This window comes from Gavia stellata, chromosome 13 (genome assembly GCF_030936135.1).
Source record: "Gavia stellata isolate bGavSte3 chromosome 13, bGavSte3.hap2, whole genome shotgun sequence".
NCBI lineage: Eukaryota > Metazoa > Chordata > Aves > Gaviiformes > Gaviidae > Gavia > Gavia stellata.
In genome coordinates, this window is record NC_082606.1 from 2,546,028 (window position 1) to 2,563,190 (window position 17,163).

Below are 17,163 nucleotides of genomic sequence, written 5' to 3' on the forward strand. Positions count from 1 at the left end.
AATATATGCTACACACCGACCCATGGTGGAAGCTGTCTTTGTACTGGATGTCAGATGCAGTCTCTGCAAGTATCAAATGCAAGAAAGAATGGCCTCAAACTCAGCAGAGACTTCTGGAAGAGGATCTCATTCAACTATTTTCTTGTATTTCTTGTATTTCTTGTATTCTGCTGCTATATCACTTCCAGTCTTATGTGAAGGTGGGCAAGGAAAAGAGAAACATGGCAGAGCTATAGAGCAGTTCTTAGCAAGGAAGCCCAGAAACCTGTAGACAGGCAACAGCAACCACACCTCTGCAGTCAGTTCTCTAATGCAAAGGGCCGTGTCATTGGTAGTACTAGTCATGAGCAGGACATGCTGAGAAATCCAGGGGCCCTATTATCAAAGCTGCATATGCAGTCAAAAATTACTTGATGGACACTGTTTTTTTCCTATGGGTGGTGTGTCGTAGAGGCATTGGAGCTGCTTGGCTCTTTTACACCCAGCTTTGTGATGACAGTTAGACACAAAGGGCATGCCAGCGACTGCTATCCTGAGCTACATATCTGCTCAGGGTTGGTTTTCCCTACCTTACAACATGCCACAGTGAGGAGAGGTGGGCTCTGGAGAGCGTGGCTGGCCCGGTGTGGCTCAGCAAAAAGCCCACCTTCTGGCCTCTTTTGCCATTAACACAATCCATGAAGAGAGGAGGCCTTCAAACTGTCACCGGGCAATGGTTTGGATCCAGTAAGGACCATACACTCATAGTGTGCTGGCTTCCAGCTAAAGAAGCCTACTGCATCACCCTGGAAACAGAGACCCCAAACACATCTGGCATCCTCTTTCATCTGCTGCTGTGTCACCACGGCAATTTGTGACAGAGCCGGGATGGATGGAGGCCTAACAGCCATGTCCCAGCCCTGCCAACATGTCCAGCCCTAGAGCCTCATCTGGAGAAACATTCATCACTGCTCCCCACACACAGTCTTGCTGTTTCTGGTAGAGGAGGAGTGAAATATTTGGACAGCTGTGCGTGAATGAAGCTGCCGTAGCTGGGCCTTCTCAGGAGGCCTCCCCGTGGTTTGAAGACACATACAGCCTGGCTGTTTTGCAGCCCAGCCCGCAATCTGGTCACACAATGTCCTATTTGGATTTAATGGAAGGGAACAAAAAGCAGAGGAATGTGAGGAGCAAAGAAGACTGCTGTGAATCAGATGAGGCTGCATTTCCCAGCTCTAATCCTGCATTTCCACCCTGATCTGTAGGATGATACTCCCTTCCAGGGTATATTTCAATCAGCTCTGTCCTAATCTGGCTGCATTAGCTTGAAGCTTCCCACAGAGCTTGTTTACCCCACCCTGCAGCCCCTCCTGCTCTCGCAGCCCTGGACTCCCCAACAGCCCTGCCACAGGCCCTCCACTCCAGCCCACAGCCTCTCTGCTATGTCACCTGCAAAGTCCCCCTCCGCAGCTCTGCTCTTGTACCTCGGCCCTGCCCGGCTGCTCCAGCCCTGCACGGTAACACTTTCTGTTTTCTGACCTGCCACTACACCTCTCGTTACAGCGTGACTCCCAGTGCTGTTGTAAAACTGACCTCCAAGTGAGCCATGCAGAGCACAGGGTGATACCTATCCAAGCTCACCATTTCCTTAGGGATGTAGCAGGATTAACTGCCAGTTCTTCAGACGTAAAATAAACCTGTAAACACAACTTTCTTACGGGGCACCAGGCAGTGGGCCAAAAGGCACAGAGACCCTGATACAGGCTTATGTGAGACAGCAAACTAATTTTCAGTTTGCCGTGTTATTAATAAAAATTGACAGTGCAGTGACTGAAACTGCAGGGAGAAGCACACCCAGCGCTTCCTGGGTGCCGAACACCTCCAGAGCACTGCCTGGGCTCCACTGAGCCTCAGTGTAGGAAGACAGGCATGCAACGGGTGACTCTGCCGCCTGGGGATCACCTCTGGAGGGGCAGGCAATGACCTCCGGAGATGACTGCTTGGGAAGTATCTGAAGCAGGGAATAGGCCATAGGCATGCTATGTGACTGTATGGCTAAGGCCATATAACTCCTTGCAGCTCTAACAGAGATAGGCCCGCTCCTCCCAACCCCCCATGGCAGTATGTATCTGCCATCCTCGCCTCTACCAGGGATCAGCCTCCTCTGATCCCATAGTGAGTCAGTCCAAGCAGCTAAAAAGGCAGAAAACTTTTGTTATAAAAGAAAGGAATCATGGTTTGTCAGTTTAGCTGCCTAAATTGGCTCATCACTCTGTTGTCAGAGCTAGCTGTTCAATTTGAACGCCTGTTTCCACACCAGATATTAACACCTCCCCACCTAATCAGGATGCCACGAGGTCATACGCATTGAGAGATGCCGACATGCTCAATCCAGACTGAGAGGGAACCACAGAATAATGCTGGAAACCAGAAGGATGAATGATTTGGATAACTGCTTCTAAACTCCATCATCTCCACTGCATCCAAGATGCAGCTGGAGTCCACAGTGTCACTTAGTGTGAGAAAGACCATTCTAGTGATATTTCTGGGCTGAAAAGAAGAAAATATCCAAAATCCAGCATGAAAGGCTGTTCTAGGAGATCCAACTCTCAATGCTGACTCAATAGGTCAGTAGGAAAGCTGAGCACATAATTCATAAAGAATAATTCCTACTGGTTTCATCTTTTTTTTTTTCCATTGCAGAAATGATCACTCTCATTTAGATAACCCAAAGCGAATCCAGCCTATCTGAGTGACAGCCGCGGGCTATGCTTTTAATGAAGCCAGAGCCGCAGTTTGCAGAAGGATCTCTGAATGGATCTTTTGTATCGTCAGGGTTTTACTGTGCTAATGACTTTTCCTCTCCCACCTACATGTGTTTTTCAAAGAGCTCCAGCCCTCCTGTAACCCAGGGAACTCCAGCCAGGGACAGGGAGAAACCCTGTCAGATTTAGGAAATGCCTTTCTTCCTTTAATATATTAAAAGCAGAGACTGAAGAGCCTGGGGGAATGGATGGTTTAGGGGAAAGGTGAATGGATATGGAGCTTCTTACATGATGACTGGGATCTATTCTAGTCAGGCTAGGGCAGAAAGCCTTTATTCTTTGGTGCACCTCTGAAAAACAGGAATAAATGAGTGTGTTTGCTTCTGCCGTTAGGCCCTGCTGCCTCCTCTCATGCACTAATAACTCACACATTTGCTGGCGGCTGAGAAATGCCAGCTCTGTGCAGAGTGTGGGTACGTCTTGGCTCACAGGTCTTCCTTCACTGCTGGGTCACCACCCATCACGTAACCCACCCATAAGCGTAGGACCCAGTGTTGAAGCACAACAGGGAGGAGAGTCCTGCCTCTGTATTAACACCGGGGTGCATCTGCCCTTATAGTGCATGGATGTTCCCAGTGCAGAGCTCAGAGAGGCCAGGAGCTCAGGGGCCATTTGGGATTGCCCTCTAATGCCCAGCGCTGACTAGAGAGAAGGATCACAACTGAGCTGACACAAACTTCCCACATAGGTAGAAACAATATCTGCTTTATGCAAGGGTGGATTCAGCTCATCTACTTTGGGACTTGAGATCTAGACTATATCATTAGAGTCACTGGATGGAGACACACACCCAAAGGGTGACACATCTGGTTTGTGGCACTTGTTTACCTGAGAAGGAGATGCACTACGTCTCAGGAATTCCTGTTTCTCTCTGCTGCCCATAAAGTAAGCCTAGATAATGAACTCCAACTGTAAATTTCTGAACTGCAGGTGAGACAAATTCAGTTTCAGATGTTAGTCTCAGGAGTTACCAGCTCATGCCCACTCTTTGGAATACATTTGCATGCACATGCAAGAGAAACAAAAGAAACACTCACGGTGCAGCACACAGGAATAACTGTGAAGGGGTGTGAATGAACATCTTTCACTGAGAAGAAGCTCCTACTGTAAATAGGTGCCTGTGTTGCAGGGAATACTAACTCCGATAGTGTGCTGGAGAGTGTCTAAGCCAGTGCTGCAGTGCCCTAAAGCAGTCTATAGCTCACCAGGGAGAGGTGGGGAAGAAATATTCTAGAATAGCTGGTTCACGAGCAGAGGACCAGCTATTGTGGTAACTGGAACTTCTCTGGTTTTCATCATTAACACTCAGAGCTTTCTTGTCCTGGTGTAACACAACCCAGGCTGGGTCCCAGAACAACACACCTCCTTCTGCCTGTGCTTGTGCTTTCCGGCTTTCTGCTGCCTGTGATTTGGAAAAAGGGAGTGAGGAGAAGGACAAAGCACAGATTCATGCTTAAAAGCACCTCTTTCCAAGGGTATTCTCTGATAGAGCCAATATCCCTGTTTCTTGATTGCTCAAAACAAGCTGTGGCTTCAGAATCCCTGTTACAAAGTTGGCTCTGTCCTTCTAGCCAAAGGACACCTTGCAATGTTTTCTGAAAGGACAGCTTGGGAAAGTGGAAGGACCAAAACTTTCCTCAACAAAGTCATCTCTAGTTATATAAGAGTTCCATCTTGGAAATTCCGCTTATACAGAACAAGCTATCGGAATCCTATCAGTATGAATCTGAAGTCTTGTCAGCCTCAAATAACTCTGTACAGTACTCCTCAATGGGCTCTGTACTGCAGCAGGATTCCTCTAACCCAATCATTTGAGCTGGAAGAAATCAAGGACACCTTGGAGAAGTGGGGGCCTGGCTCTGGCAGTGAAACAAGGGCTTTGACTGAAATCAAGTTGTATGTTTAATTAGGTGTGTTGTTTTATGTTGGCACCCAGCTCGCTGTGGCTATCCAAACCAACAGGTCACCAGAATTTCTCAGATCCTTGCGAGCGATGTTGCATTAGTGTGTCTGTCTGTCTAGGGCTATGAAGGCTAGGCTGCTCCGAGAGACTGAGAGCCCACCGAGAGGACACTGCGGGGAGTGCCATGCAGGGAGGCAGCTTGGTCCAGGCACACTCTGCACCAGCCCTGCCAGGCCCAGGCCAGCTCCGGCAGAGCCTCTGTCCCTGCGCTCAGCTCCCCAGTGCGTCAAGCTCTGCAGGCTGGGCTGCAATTGCACATCCCGCTGGCTCTGCATGTACCGGAGGAGCTATGCTTGTGAACAAATGGGTTTTCCTGAGGGGCTGGGGACCGCGACGCAGGGGCATAGTAATGATTCTGTCTGGAGCCAGCAGGGCTGAGCCAGAGCTGAGCACCCTGCCAGAGACAGCTAACAGCATCCACACTCGCTCAGCTGAAGGCTGGCTCTACACAGAAACTGACTTCCATCCACAGCGTTTATGAACAGATTCTGCACCACAGGAAAGCAGTGAAACTGCTTGTTGCCCTTCACTACCTCTACTAGCAACATAGCAGTATTCCTGTAGCACTGCATCCAAACTAAGAAAGCCTGCTGGTCCTGAGCCAGTGCCGGTGTCTGTATCCGCACTATGGCTAATATATGACTGTGATAAATCCCCTGTGGATAATCAAGTAGCTGTGACACTGCTCCAGCTTAATAGAAAGCAAAGAATTTACTCTTAATTTATGGCTTAAAAAAACCCAAAGACCTTAAAAGGAAACACAAATCTCAAAAGAGAATCAAAGCCGCATCATATGTTATTCTGAGTGCTCTAGTCAGAGTTAAGGTTGTTCTGCTGTGAGGAAATATGTATTTGCTTACATTTAAGAAGAGTATTTGTGGACTATGGGGAAGAAAGTTGAGATGTCTTTCACTCCTCCTTTCTTGGCTTTTGTAGATAACTACAGAAGTAAAGATACATTTTCCTTATAGAGGCATTAACTGCCTTTTCAAACCTAAGTGTTAATCTCTCGATATACGGGGGATAGGTGGTTGCTGTGAAGAGCTTTTCTGAGCCTAAAATACTGTTAGACAGATCACTGTAGGGTGGTTGTACTAAGTCCCTGCATCATCAGCTACAGTGCTGCTGCATATCACCTGTGTAATCCCTGACTGGGCCTCATCCTGTTCAGTTATGAGAACTGACTGGGCAACAGATTAAGCTCTTACTCCTTCTGGCCAACATGCAAACTAAAGGCAGCTCATTGAAAAAAGCAGTGGTTTTTCTCATTTAGGGATCACTACCACAAATCAGTCCCAGTTCTTGTGGCAAGGGGCAAAATGTCACCTTCTCCACACTCAGCAAGAGTCCTGACTGACACAACCCATGTAATAGGGGAAGGGCTTAGGAGCCTTGATGTGCAGATCCGTCCTGGGAGGCTGAAGCGAGGGGAGAGACAAGCAACAAGAAGAGCTTGCAGGATGGGCTTCCCCCAGGAAGAAAAATCCTTTCCAGGCACACACAGCACTATGCACATTAGAGCACTGAAGCATGGAAGCCATGAGCATACACAAGGTGCACACAGAGCCAAAATCCCTGAGCAACTCAGACACGGTAAGGACACACAAGAAATCAGAGTTAAGAGAAAAGGGGCAGCTCCCCAAGAATTCCAGCCTGTTGAGTAAACCCACACCATTGAGAAACACAATGTTTCGGCAAAGCAACACAGAAGATCTCAGCTACTGTTTTCCCACTCCTGATGCTGCTATGGGAAATGCATGATCAACTCCTTTACTTGCTCCTTTCTCACCCTCCCCAACTTTCTATTTATTCTCCCAGTGATGTCACGTTTAAGCTGTGCCAAAACATAAACTAATTTTACTCCAAAAGGTTTGCTGTCTCAAGTAACTCACCAGGCCACACATTTGGTTCTTTTGGAAGAATGGATAAAATTATGTTCTTGCCACTAAAATAGACGAAGACATAAACTCCGAATTTCAGAGGCAACTTGCTCAGGCTGGCCTGCTGAAAAGGAGCTTCGTTAAGGAAGAAAAATTATGTAAAGGAATGCAGTTGGGCTTATTTACAGCTTCACAGCGTACTAGGAAGCAGGAGTCCCTTATGAAGGATCAGCTTTGGGTCAGACAGCTTTGGGCTGTGCTAATTACAATGCGTTTGGCAGAACGACGCAATGCTATGGGAGGGAGGGAGCTTTGGGATCCAGATTGTATTGGGACAACGCTGAAAGCACCAGCCAGCACACAGCAGATGGACTGGAGACGGGAAATCATCTGTGGTGCACAGCTACATCTGCAAGCAGTGTGCACATTCAGGGATGCGCTCGACAGTTTGAGATGGTGTGGGATTTGGTTTTGCCTGCTTTTTGCTGTGCCAGCAAGGAAAACTATAGCCAGAAGATCAAGTTTTAGGTGAAGGCAAGAATTTGGGGTTGATTCTCTTTTTATGCTTGCTTTGCACCAAATGACATAATCAATGTCAGCGGAGTTGCTGACGCTGCCTTGAGTCAGTGCGAGAGGAGAATCAGGTCCGTGATTCATTAGGTTTAACGCTCACAGGGGAAGATGTTGTAGAGTGTGCTTGTCTGAGGGCTGCCTGGAACAGTGAGTTTGAGGAAGTGCACTGAGTGCCAGGTGTTAAGAGAGATATCCATGTAGATTTTACACTTAAAATATAATAATCCTTTGTGCTGCCGTGGCAGTTTTCATCTGAAGGTCTCAAGGGGCTCCGCTGACATTAATCTGGTATGCTTCAGTATCTCCAGTGAATGTGTGATCTCCGTTATTCTAGATGGGCAAAATGAGGCACATAAAAGAGAAAAGCCACGGGCCAGAGGTTGCAAAGGAAGCAGAGAGCAAAGTCTGGAGCCAAATCTAGGGATGCCAGCTTTGATGTCCCCCTCTAACCACTGCCCACGTACTGCGCATGAGCCCAAGAAGGTACCCTTCACATTCAGAAAGAGACACTTCAGCACGAAGCCGGAGTGTGTATGTGCATGCAGGGCAGGGAGAAGTGATCTTGCAGCAGCCTGGTGCTGTTAAAGCTCTGTAAGAACATGATGCAAGCCTACGAGCCTCTACCTCCTCCTGAGATGACTTAACTCTTCCCAGGCAGCTTGCTTCTGGCTAATGAATGTTCTTCTCAAGGTAGGAGCTGAGGGGCCACAGACAGAGAACAGCAGAAAGCCCATGCAAAAATGAAAGGAAAAAAAAGCATTTTCTTGCCTTCTCCCTCAGAGATTTCCGTCTACTGGAAAATATTTACAGCAGAGAAAGGTGAAATAGCAGGACTAATTAGCACTGAGAAAGCTGGCATAAATGGCAGATGTTTATAGATACATATAAAGCCCAAAGATCCTGCCACCACCATGTTTTTCGCCTCTTGCACTCTCAGAGTTGGGGTTGTCATGACAACAGCCCCCCTTCCCCTCCCCATGCCACCATTCCCAGCCTAGACTTTAATCTTCATCATTTTAAGAACTTTTGTCACCACGGCAACGTGACACAGACTTTTAAAAATATTTTCTAGCACAACTCAAACGACTGTCTTTCCTGCATGGTTTTCTTCAAACCTCTAGGAAAAAACATTTAGGGTTGGATTCTACCTCCACTGAACCGAGCTGTAAGCCTCTCATGGATGCTAGCTAGCAGGGACAGGAGCTGGCTGGTGCTTCCAGCACAGAGGGACGATGGCATTTTCACTGTCCCAGAGCAGTAACGCAAGGACTGGGGCCAGGGCTTTTTCAGGAACCTCTGTGGCTTTGGAGGATGCACCCCTTTGCTTTTCAATGGGGCTTATGTTCTCATATACCTACAGCTCAGGTCTCCAACAGTATCTCTTGATATTGTTAAATGCTTTTGGAAAAAGGAAAAAAAAATCAAGCCCCCAGAGCTGTAAGTAGGTTAGGTGTCTCGCTCTCAGTGGGAATTAGATATCTTACCTGCCTAGGCATTTTTTTAAAATCTCTCATGGCTCTTATCTGCATCTTTGGGAACTGTAGTTCTTCTGAGAGGCTATAAATGAATCACTTCTGGAAATAGGTCACAGGCTTTTTTGGAAGTTTAAGAATGACCACAGTCATCAGGCAAAAGGTCTGTCTAGCTCAGTAGCTATACATAGATATGCCTAGGGAAAGAAATATCTGGGAGGCTGAGGGGAAAGGAAGCATAAATACCTGAGAAGGAGACAAGAAACATGACTATTTTGAAACTGGGGCTTGATTAGTGTGAGGAAAACATGGCTACCGCGGGGTAAGAGGTGAAGCCTGCCAAGGCCTGGAAATGGCATCAAGAAGAAAGCACTGAGTGGTCTGAGAGGCTGGTCCACAAGGCTCTGCGCTGGGCTGGCACTCAGTGAAGGTATTCTTCGCTGGGAAAGGCAGTTGAGCAGCAAGATGAGGTAATCGATGGATGACTCAGATGATGTAGGTGAGTCCAGGCTGCAGACTGTGTCACAAGGACCTCATCTGTGGTCTGATCAAAAACTCACTGAGCTAAGTGGGAAAACACCCCCTGAGCGCAATGAGCTACCAGCCACAAAGTCAATTAAAACGGTTAGCATGGACAAGTAATGAAACAAAGTACTAATGGCAATATTGATCAGGTTATGCTATTACCTAGGTCAGTGACACCCTTTCCCTTGCAGCACAGATCTATTTTCAGCCAGGAAGCTAAAAAATTTTCTAAATAGGTGTCCTGAGGAAGGGGATCCCGATCTTCTTTCCTCCCAACAGCAACATCAGGTCCCGAAGCTGGTTCATGTCACGTACTGTTTTGCTGTTTTGAAGCTGTTTGCCTTCCACTAAGCGACAGCTTTTACCATAGTTTGGGGATCCCTGATTAACAGGTAGGAGTTAAAAAACAGTAATTCTAGAAGACCTTCTGGGACAGTTTGGTCCAGGGATGAAATACTGACAGGCAGGTAAGACAGAAGTATCCCAGAAAGACGTCAGTGTCATGGGATAGGCTTAGTGCTCTTACCTAGCCTCTCTTACCCAAAGACAAGAGGACTTTTTATCAAAGTGAAGGATCAGCTGATGAGAGGAAATGCTCTTCTTTCCAAACAATGTGCAGTTTAGCTTGCGGAATGCATTGCCGCAGGAATCCTCCAGGCCAGGAACTTGGCAGGATATTAAATACATGCCTAAATAAATAAATGGCTGACTAATAATAACTTCAAAAAATTGGTTTATATTCTTCCTTTTCAGTGCTTAAAAAAGTCCTGAGGAATAAATCTACCTGTGAGCATATTATTTTAGAGCTGTTGTTTTGGAATTCATCACATGCTCCCTCTGAAGCATTTGATCACTATTAAGAGCAGAAGAGTGGACTAAATGAACGTCTGGTCTGCCACAGTGCCTCCCCATCTCCGTTATGAAAGAGCCTGACCCAGAGAACTAGGGACTGCCAGCTGTATTTGTATCCATAAACACACAACCAGAACATTGGATCAAGAAAACAGATCCTTCAAATGAGAAAGAAAATTGTCTTCTCAAAATTCAGATTGCCTGTAAAATAGTCATGGTTCACATTCTAGAGAAAGCTGTCACAAAAGAAATTAGCGGTGACCTTTGTCTTCATATTTCTTTCAGTCACCCTTGAATTTTTTAGTTTAAGATTCAGAACAGATTTTAAAAAATCCAAGATTGTCACTTAAGGACTTATGGATTCATATGATTACCACCTGGGATATAATACAAACTCATTAGGTCCTGCCCAGTAAGTGCAAACTTGCTGAAGAACTACAGAACTCATGCAGTTGACTCTTGATCAATTAGTATTTCTTCAATGCATCTTGCATTTCAGTCAAGAGAGTAAAGTACATGCGTATCAACCCACTGTTAAGCCCTACTGGGATGTCAGTAAGAGCACACTGAGATGAGCTGAGCCAAAAAATGCACACCCCAAAATGGAACGAGCATGTGTCTGTCTTCAAAACACTTCTCTCTGCATAAGCAAGGCAACATTTGCGGACACAGCTGAGGCCCCACCTCACCCTAGAATAGGCTCGAGCGGTTGGAAGCAGAAGAGTTTATAGGCTCTTTCCCTACAGAAATCTGGCCTACGGCTCCACAGCTAAACCTCCATATGGGGCACCCTATAGAAGCAGCGCACAGAGATCAGGGCACCAGGCAAAATGAGTCCTACGGGCTCTTTAAAAGAACTGCAGCTACACGTATTTTCACACTGATCGCTTCTCGGCTCTGCAGCTAGCATTTGTTTAAAGGATCAGGCTTTCTGTTGACTGAAGTGATGGCAAGTTTTTTCCTCCTGTTTTTAAACAGAGCCGATAATGTAAATTTCTCCATGCTGCATCTGCCCTCTGAGGCTGGTGGTGTATTTTGTTTGACTACATTTATGTACAAAAGCATGTATTTATGTACAAAAGCATAACCTATTGCTGCTTACAGCACAGCGCAGCCTGCCAGGATGGTTCCCTTTCTGCAGGGAGATTGAGTACTTTCCACCTAACTCAATCGTCTAGTTTAATTCAATTACAACCACGGCAACCAAGCACAACTTCCACCCTTGACTTTTTTTATGCTGTTAGTTACACCCAGGAAAGGAACCGGCCTGGCAGGCCTGGAGACTTGAATGGTTTCATGCGCCACGAGGCAGAGAGTGTGAGCAAAGATAATGATAGCTCCTCCAGCTGCAAACTCGGTGACTGTATTTTAACAGAGACCAAAGTTCACAGACTGCGGATGCTCAGCACAACAGCCTGATTTTCAGCTGGGGTGAGCATTTTCCTGCAAAGTCTCCATTGATCCACTTTGGGCGCTCTTTTTCTTGCTAGCAACATTTCAGAAATGGCAGATGAAACGACCAGTGCACTTCGTACCACAGTGATAAAAATGTTTGACTGCAGCACTGGACAAATTCAGAAAAGAGGCGTACCAGGCTGCTGGGTGGGCTGCTCTTTGGTTCCTACTAGCACAAACTTAAATTGCTTTATTACTGTTGGGGTTTTTTTCTGAAATTGCTTTGACGGAGACTGGTCTGAATATTTCCAACAAGGATCTGAATCATCTTTTGGGAGACCGCTTTGCCGGCAGAGTGCCAGAAGATTTCATTGCACAGACTGATGCAAATTTATTTGCATACAGTGTGTCACACATGTCGCATCCACCCCAAGACAAGTAAGAGGGAGACAAATGCCTTCGTACTCTTTTAGAGTAATAATAGCAATATAACCTTTTCAGTGTTGCAACGTGCACCTTAGAGAAGACATCTCTTAAAAGAACAGCGCAGTGAAAATAACACCCTGAGTAATATACCTCAGAAAACCTGTACCCTCCCGTAACCTTCACAGAGGAGACACAGAGAAATTAGAGGAAGAGGAGCTGCTGGAGGAAATACAGCCATTACCCTCACATGCACGTAGCCTGCACCGATCCCAGGAGGAGAGTGAAGGGGGGGCCATGGCTGGGTGCATTTTTTATTTGCTTTAAGAATCTGGGGCAGGGAAAACTGTTTTTTTAGCCAACAAGCAGTGTAGATTACATTTATGAAAGTATGACAGGTTAATTCCTGCTGTGGTTGTATATATATACTTTGGCTGATTATAGAAAAATGAACTAAGTCAGAACAAAGATGTTTAAAAGCAGTATTTAAACTCTACCTAAAATATTCTTAAACCTCCATTAATATATGCTGGGCAGGAACACAGTCCCTAAAGGCTGCCATTTTAATTAGAAATCCAACAGGAAATACTGCCTGATGACAGGTATCAAGGCAAAAATCCCCAGAGCTGCAGCTCGGGAGAAGGAGGAGATTTGCACAGCTCTTCCAGGGGTATAACATAATAATATTATAATAATCATAGTAATAGTAATAATAAGAGTTTGACAGGGATGTTGTACGTTCAAGCAAAATACAAGGGTGTTATAAAGAAGTGCTGCCGTCCCCTCTGTCTCCAGCTGTGCCTCAGAGGTCGGGGCCTGGAGGCCCATCATCAAGCTGATAATGTAAAGGGGAGGCCCCCTTCTTATTCACAGTACAGAGCTTCTCTGTCTTTGAAACGAGTCTTCACACTTTGACACCCTTTCTTTGCAGCAAACCTATACCAACCATCCAAAAAAAGCAAAAGATATTAGTAAGTGCTTTTAAAAGGCCACTCCCTTCCACCGGCAGGTTTTTATCCTTTTCCCCTGAAAAGGAAGAGGCATTCGATACTAGGTCCCTGTTTGTCAGTGCTGGAACGGACCCAGACACCACCACGGCATTGCAAGATGCTCGCACAAATGTTAACAAAGTCCTGATGAAACCCCTTCTTCTTGTTGCATCAAGTAATCAGAAAGTATTTTATTAGTATTTCTCTCCAAAAGGCACTTTGCATGATAGAATTAGTTAAACAAACTGGCCCAGTTTTTTGCTATTTTCCTTCTGAAATGGCTTTGCTGCTACATCTAGTGAACTTTTCCTTTTAATCCTGATGGGAATGGGACCCACCACTCTCCCCTGATTCACTCCTCTCCTGGCCTGTAAGCCTGGCTTCCTTCACACCGGTGTACACAAAGAATAATTGCATCAACTTTGGTTGAAACTGCAACTGAACAAGGTCAAACCACACCAGATGTGGAGCCCAACTGCTCCAGAGAGCTCTCTTTGGCAGCGACCAGGAACAGTTGATTCAGAACAAGGCATAAGAAACCTCACATCAGGCAGAAGGATGATAACCCACCTCCTTGGAAGACTTCACCTGAATGTGTAATAGTAAGAGATTGATTTAAACTTGGAAGCAGGAGTGTTTTTTAACCTTCCAAAGCTCTTGTCTACCTTATAACTCTGGATATACTTAGAGCTCACATAAACATCCAAACTGCCCTTGAATTGTGTCATCTGTGGAAGAAGCTCTGATGTCTGAATACATGCTGTCTGAAAGAGTATTTCCTTGAATGCATTTGGAATTTACTGCCTTTTCAATTTCATTGACTGCTCCATATCTATGCTGAATACAGCAGCAAAAATATATACGGCTCTCATCTTTTTCTACCTCACTTATTACTTTAGAGGCTTTTTCTTTTAATCTCTTCCCCTGAAAGGAAAGAACGTCAAACTTTTCATTTATTCCAGGTTGTTCTCAATCATTCTCATCAGTTTTCTCTGAATTCGCTTTACTCCTACAGTGGAGAAGTAGCCCAAGTAACTAAAATTGGGTTATTTTTATACTCAGTTATCCTACAATGGCCATTTACATTATTTTTTAGTGCTTGTCTCCAACCTGTGCTCCCCCAAACCCAGTTCTGCTTTTTTATCCCCTCCAGCTGAGAACCAGACAGTAAGAAGCTATACAGAAGGAGCTTCTATAAAGAAGCTATACTATGAATCAGAAATGGAGCTGCTTTAAGCGTTCTGCTTGGTTTCTTGTTCAGTTTTAAAAGAAACTGAGTCCTTCGGGAATTCACTTCATAACCTCCTCATTCGACCTCTCCTGCCTTGCCCTCTATAGTCTGGATCATTCTTCGACTTCTGCTGCCTTGTCTGATTTAATGACACCTCGTTGCTGTGAAAGCCCCCAGTCCAGCAGTAGGAAAATTTGCCCCAATCAGTGTAAGAAGAAATCGGCAGAAGAAATGATGGTAGCAGCACTGAAAAATTACCAGGGGAAATGAAGTACATAAAAATGACAACATTGATTGTTCTTTACAATCCCCTAGCAGCTCACTGCATGCTGCCGCAGCAGAGCCTCCCTTGTCAATACCTCTGAATATTTATTCAGAGAAATTAAGTCCGGGGTAGAATCTGCTTTACCTCTGTGACTGACTGGGCTTTGCAAGAGCTATGCCTACACTGGCTATGTCTACAAAGGCTACAGACTATGTACACAGAGGCTATATCTACACTGGAAAGGAAGAATGGACTCCAATAAAGCAATAGGTACATGAAGCCAGCCCCATGGCACACACTGTTCCATCCCTAGCAGTGACTGCAGCTGCAGCACTGGTTCAAAGTATCAACAGTGAATTTAGGAGAGCCGAGTATCTCAGGATAGCTGCTCCTGGATGGTGTTCAGCCTCAGTCATGCTCGATTTCTCCAGACCACGTGAATTAGAGCTGTGCAAAAGGGCAGAAAATACTCCACCTCGGAAGAAGTAAGGCTATGGTGCAGTTCGTGTCTGGATGTGTGCTTGTACAGATGCAGTGCAGATACTAGACAAGCTGGGACTAAAGATGTGGTTCAGACTCACGCTGAAGTGACAGCAGGAATCAAGAAAGGCTGACATTGCCTATTCTCCCCCCAAAAAGAGTACTAATAGAGTGGTAAAACTGCAACACAGGACTAGATTTCTGCCCTAGAGAGTAAGCCATGATGTAAGAAGGGATGGAGAAGGGACCGGTGCAGTGCTTCAGCGTTTTGCATTTACTATAATGAGCGTCTTTTCCATGAGCACTTCTAACCTAAGGCAGAATTATTATTAAGTGTCAGCAGTGATTATAAATGAAGCTGGATCCCTGACCCCATAAAGCTCTGGCAGAGCAAGAAATGTGAACCAGGACACAAGCCTGTCAGGCAGAGGATGTAGATACCAGGAGCAGCTGCAACATAAGGGATCAGGCATGGAGAACCTGCAGGGCAGTAAGGACATTCTTCCTAGACAGCGTTAAAGTACTCATTTCAGAAAGCTGTAGCACTAGGACTAAATTATTCTCGGTTTTAAATAATACTATTAGTTTCTTTCTTTGTGTTTATGGTGCTTTTCCCTCCACAAAGTGAATAGGGAGTTACGTTGCAGACAAGGAGTTCTGCTAGAGCAACATGGGGTAAGAAACAGTTGGACTGTTTTGAAACCCAATTTCAGGCAAACTTGACCCCTTCTCAGACTGCTGTCATCTCAGCAACCTGAGAAGGGGCAGTGGGCTGCCTCAAAAAGACAAGGTTAAACTGAGCATGGGATGAAGCAAATGCAGATTTCAAAAGCCTGAATGGGAGAACCCAGATACGAGCCTGCTCCATCAGTTTAGGGCTTAGCATGAATTCAGAACCATGGGACCTGATTTCCCAGTTCCATGTCCGATACAGTTGAAATCTCACAAAACACAAGATTTCACCTCCTTTCACTAAAATTACAAGGTTATCTGCTGGGTTCACAGCACCATCAGATTTCAGAATTCTGTGCACGTGGTGGGCAGCTAGTGAGACATGGGAATTGCAGTGAACTTTCTCTTCATGACCACCTATGAACTGGTTGACTTCCTCAAGAAAATTTGCTCTGAAGCACGCAGATGGGTGTGGGCACTCCAAAGAGCAGTAAAAAAATAATGAGACAAATCAAGTATTTCACAGCCCCCAGTGGGAAGACTGAAAATGGAAGGGAGACAGGAACTGGGATGTCTGATATCCCAGTTATTAGTTTGGATCTCCCTAAAACCCCAGGCAGCTTAATCTCTGGAAGGATTAGACTGGCGTCCAAATTTTTAACAAATGATTGGTATTTGAATCTGAGCTAGGTAACTCTCCTTACCACAGAGTCAAGAAATGATCTGATGAACATCAGGATTTCATTACAGATCCCATCTCTCATCTGTAGACTAAGTATCATGGAGGATGCAAATACTTTTGACAAGACTAATGAGAAAGAATTTGGCAATTGTCTCTTCTTCAGATCTGCTTGATGTCAAGAGGGAGGTGAGGAGGAAAGTGTGGAGGATTATTAGGGATGAGGTGAGGGACGTGGAGTAGAACGCATTGGGATGCAATTAGGGAAAACCCTGAATTGAACATCAAAGGAAAATACTGATTGTAAGGCTCTTTTAGCAGCATTACCTTGCTAAAGGAAAGGTAGGAAGCCACATCATTTAGGGCATCAGAAATCAGGGCTGGTATGGAGTACAGGAGGCTTCTGTGAGCAGCTGCGATTGCACCTGGATCTGCCCCCCCCCAGCATATCTTCACTATGATTCAGTAAACCCAAGGGGACCTGGCAAATCCTTATCATCGCAAAAAGCATAAAGGGAAGACCAGCAGTGACAGCCACAGACAGGCCGGGCCAGCCACAAAGACAAGCGTCTGGCCAGTATGTCCCGTCACCCTCCAGCAAGCCAGCTGGGCTTTGCTAAGTTGTCAGCCCCATACACACAAATATACACATGTACACAAGATGAAAGGATGTCTCCACTATAACTGATGACCACAGATGACCTCCAGCTGCCACCGCTCCAGGAATCAAGAAGATCTCTCCCTGGTCAGCCTGTGAACTGGCTGACATTGCTCTTCTGTAATTACCAGCTGCGGGGAGCTTAGCCCTTTTGCACCTGATTTTGAGTCTTTCCAGCAGTAAGCAGAAAAGCGCACAGCTTGCTGTCCGGCTCCCAGGAGGCTCTGGACCAAGGACTTGGAGCACTCCGCTGCCCTTGCAGTCAAGCCTCCCAGCCAGACACCTGGTCTGCCACGTTTCCT

General features: G+C 45.8%; 1 protein-coding gene across 2 annotated transcripts in view; it reads right to left on the reverse strand.

The window, feature by feature from the left end:
* Positions 1–17,163, reverse strand: part of HCN4 (hyperpolarization activated cyclic nucleotide gated potassium channel 4) — a 104,384-nt gene that overhangs the window by 42,701 nt on the left and 44,520 nt on the right. The gene's annotated exons all lie outside the window — the stretch shown is intronic.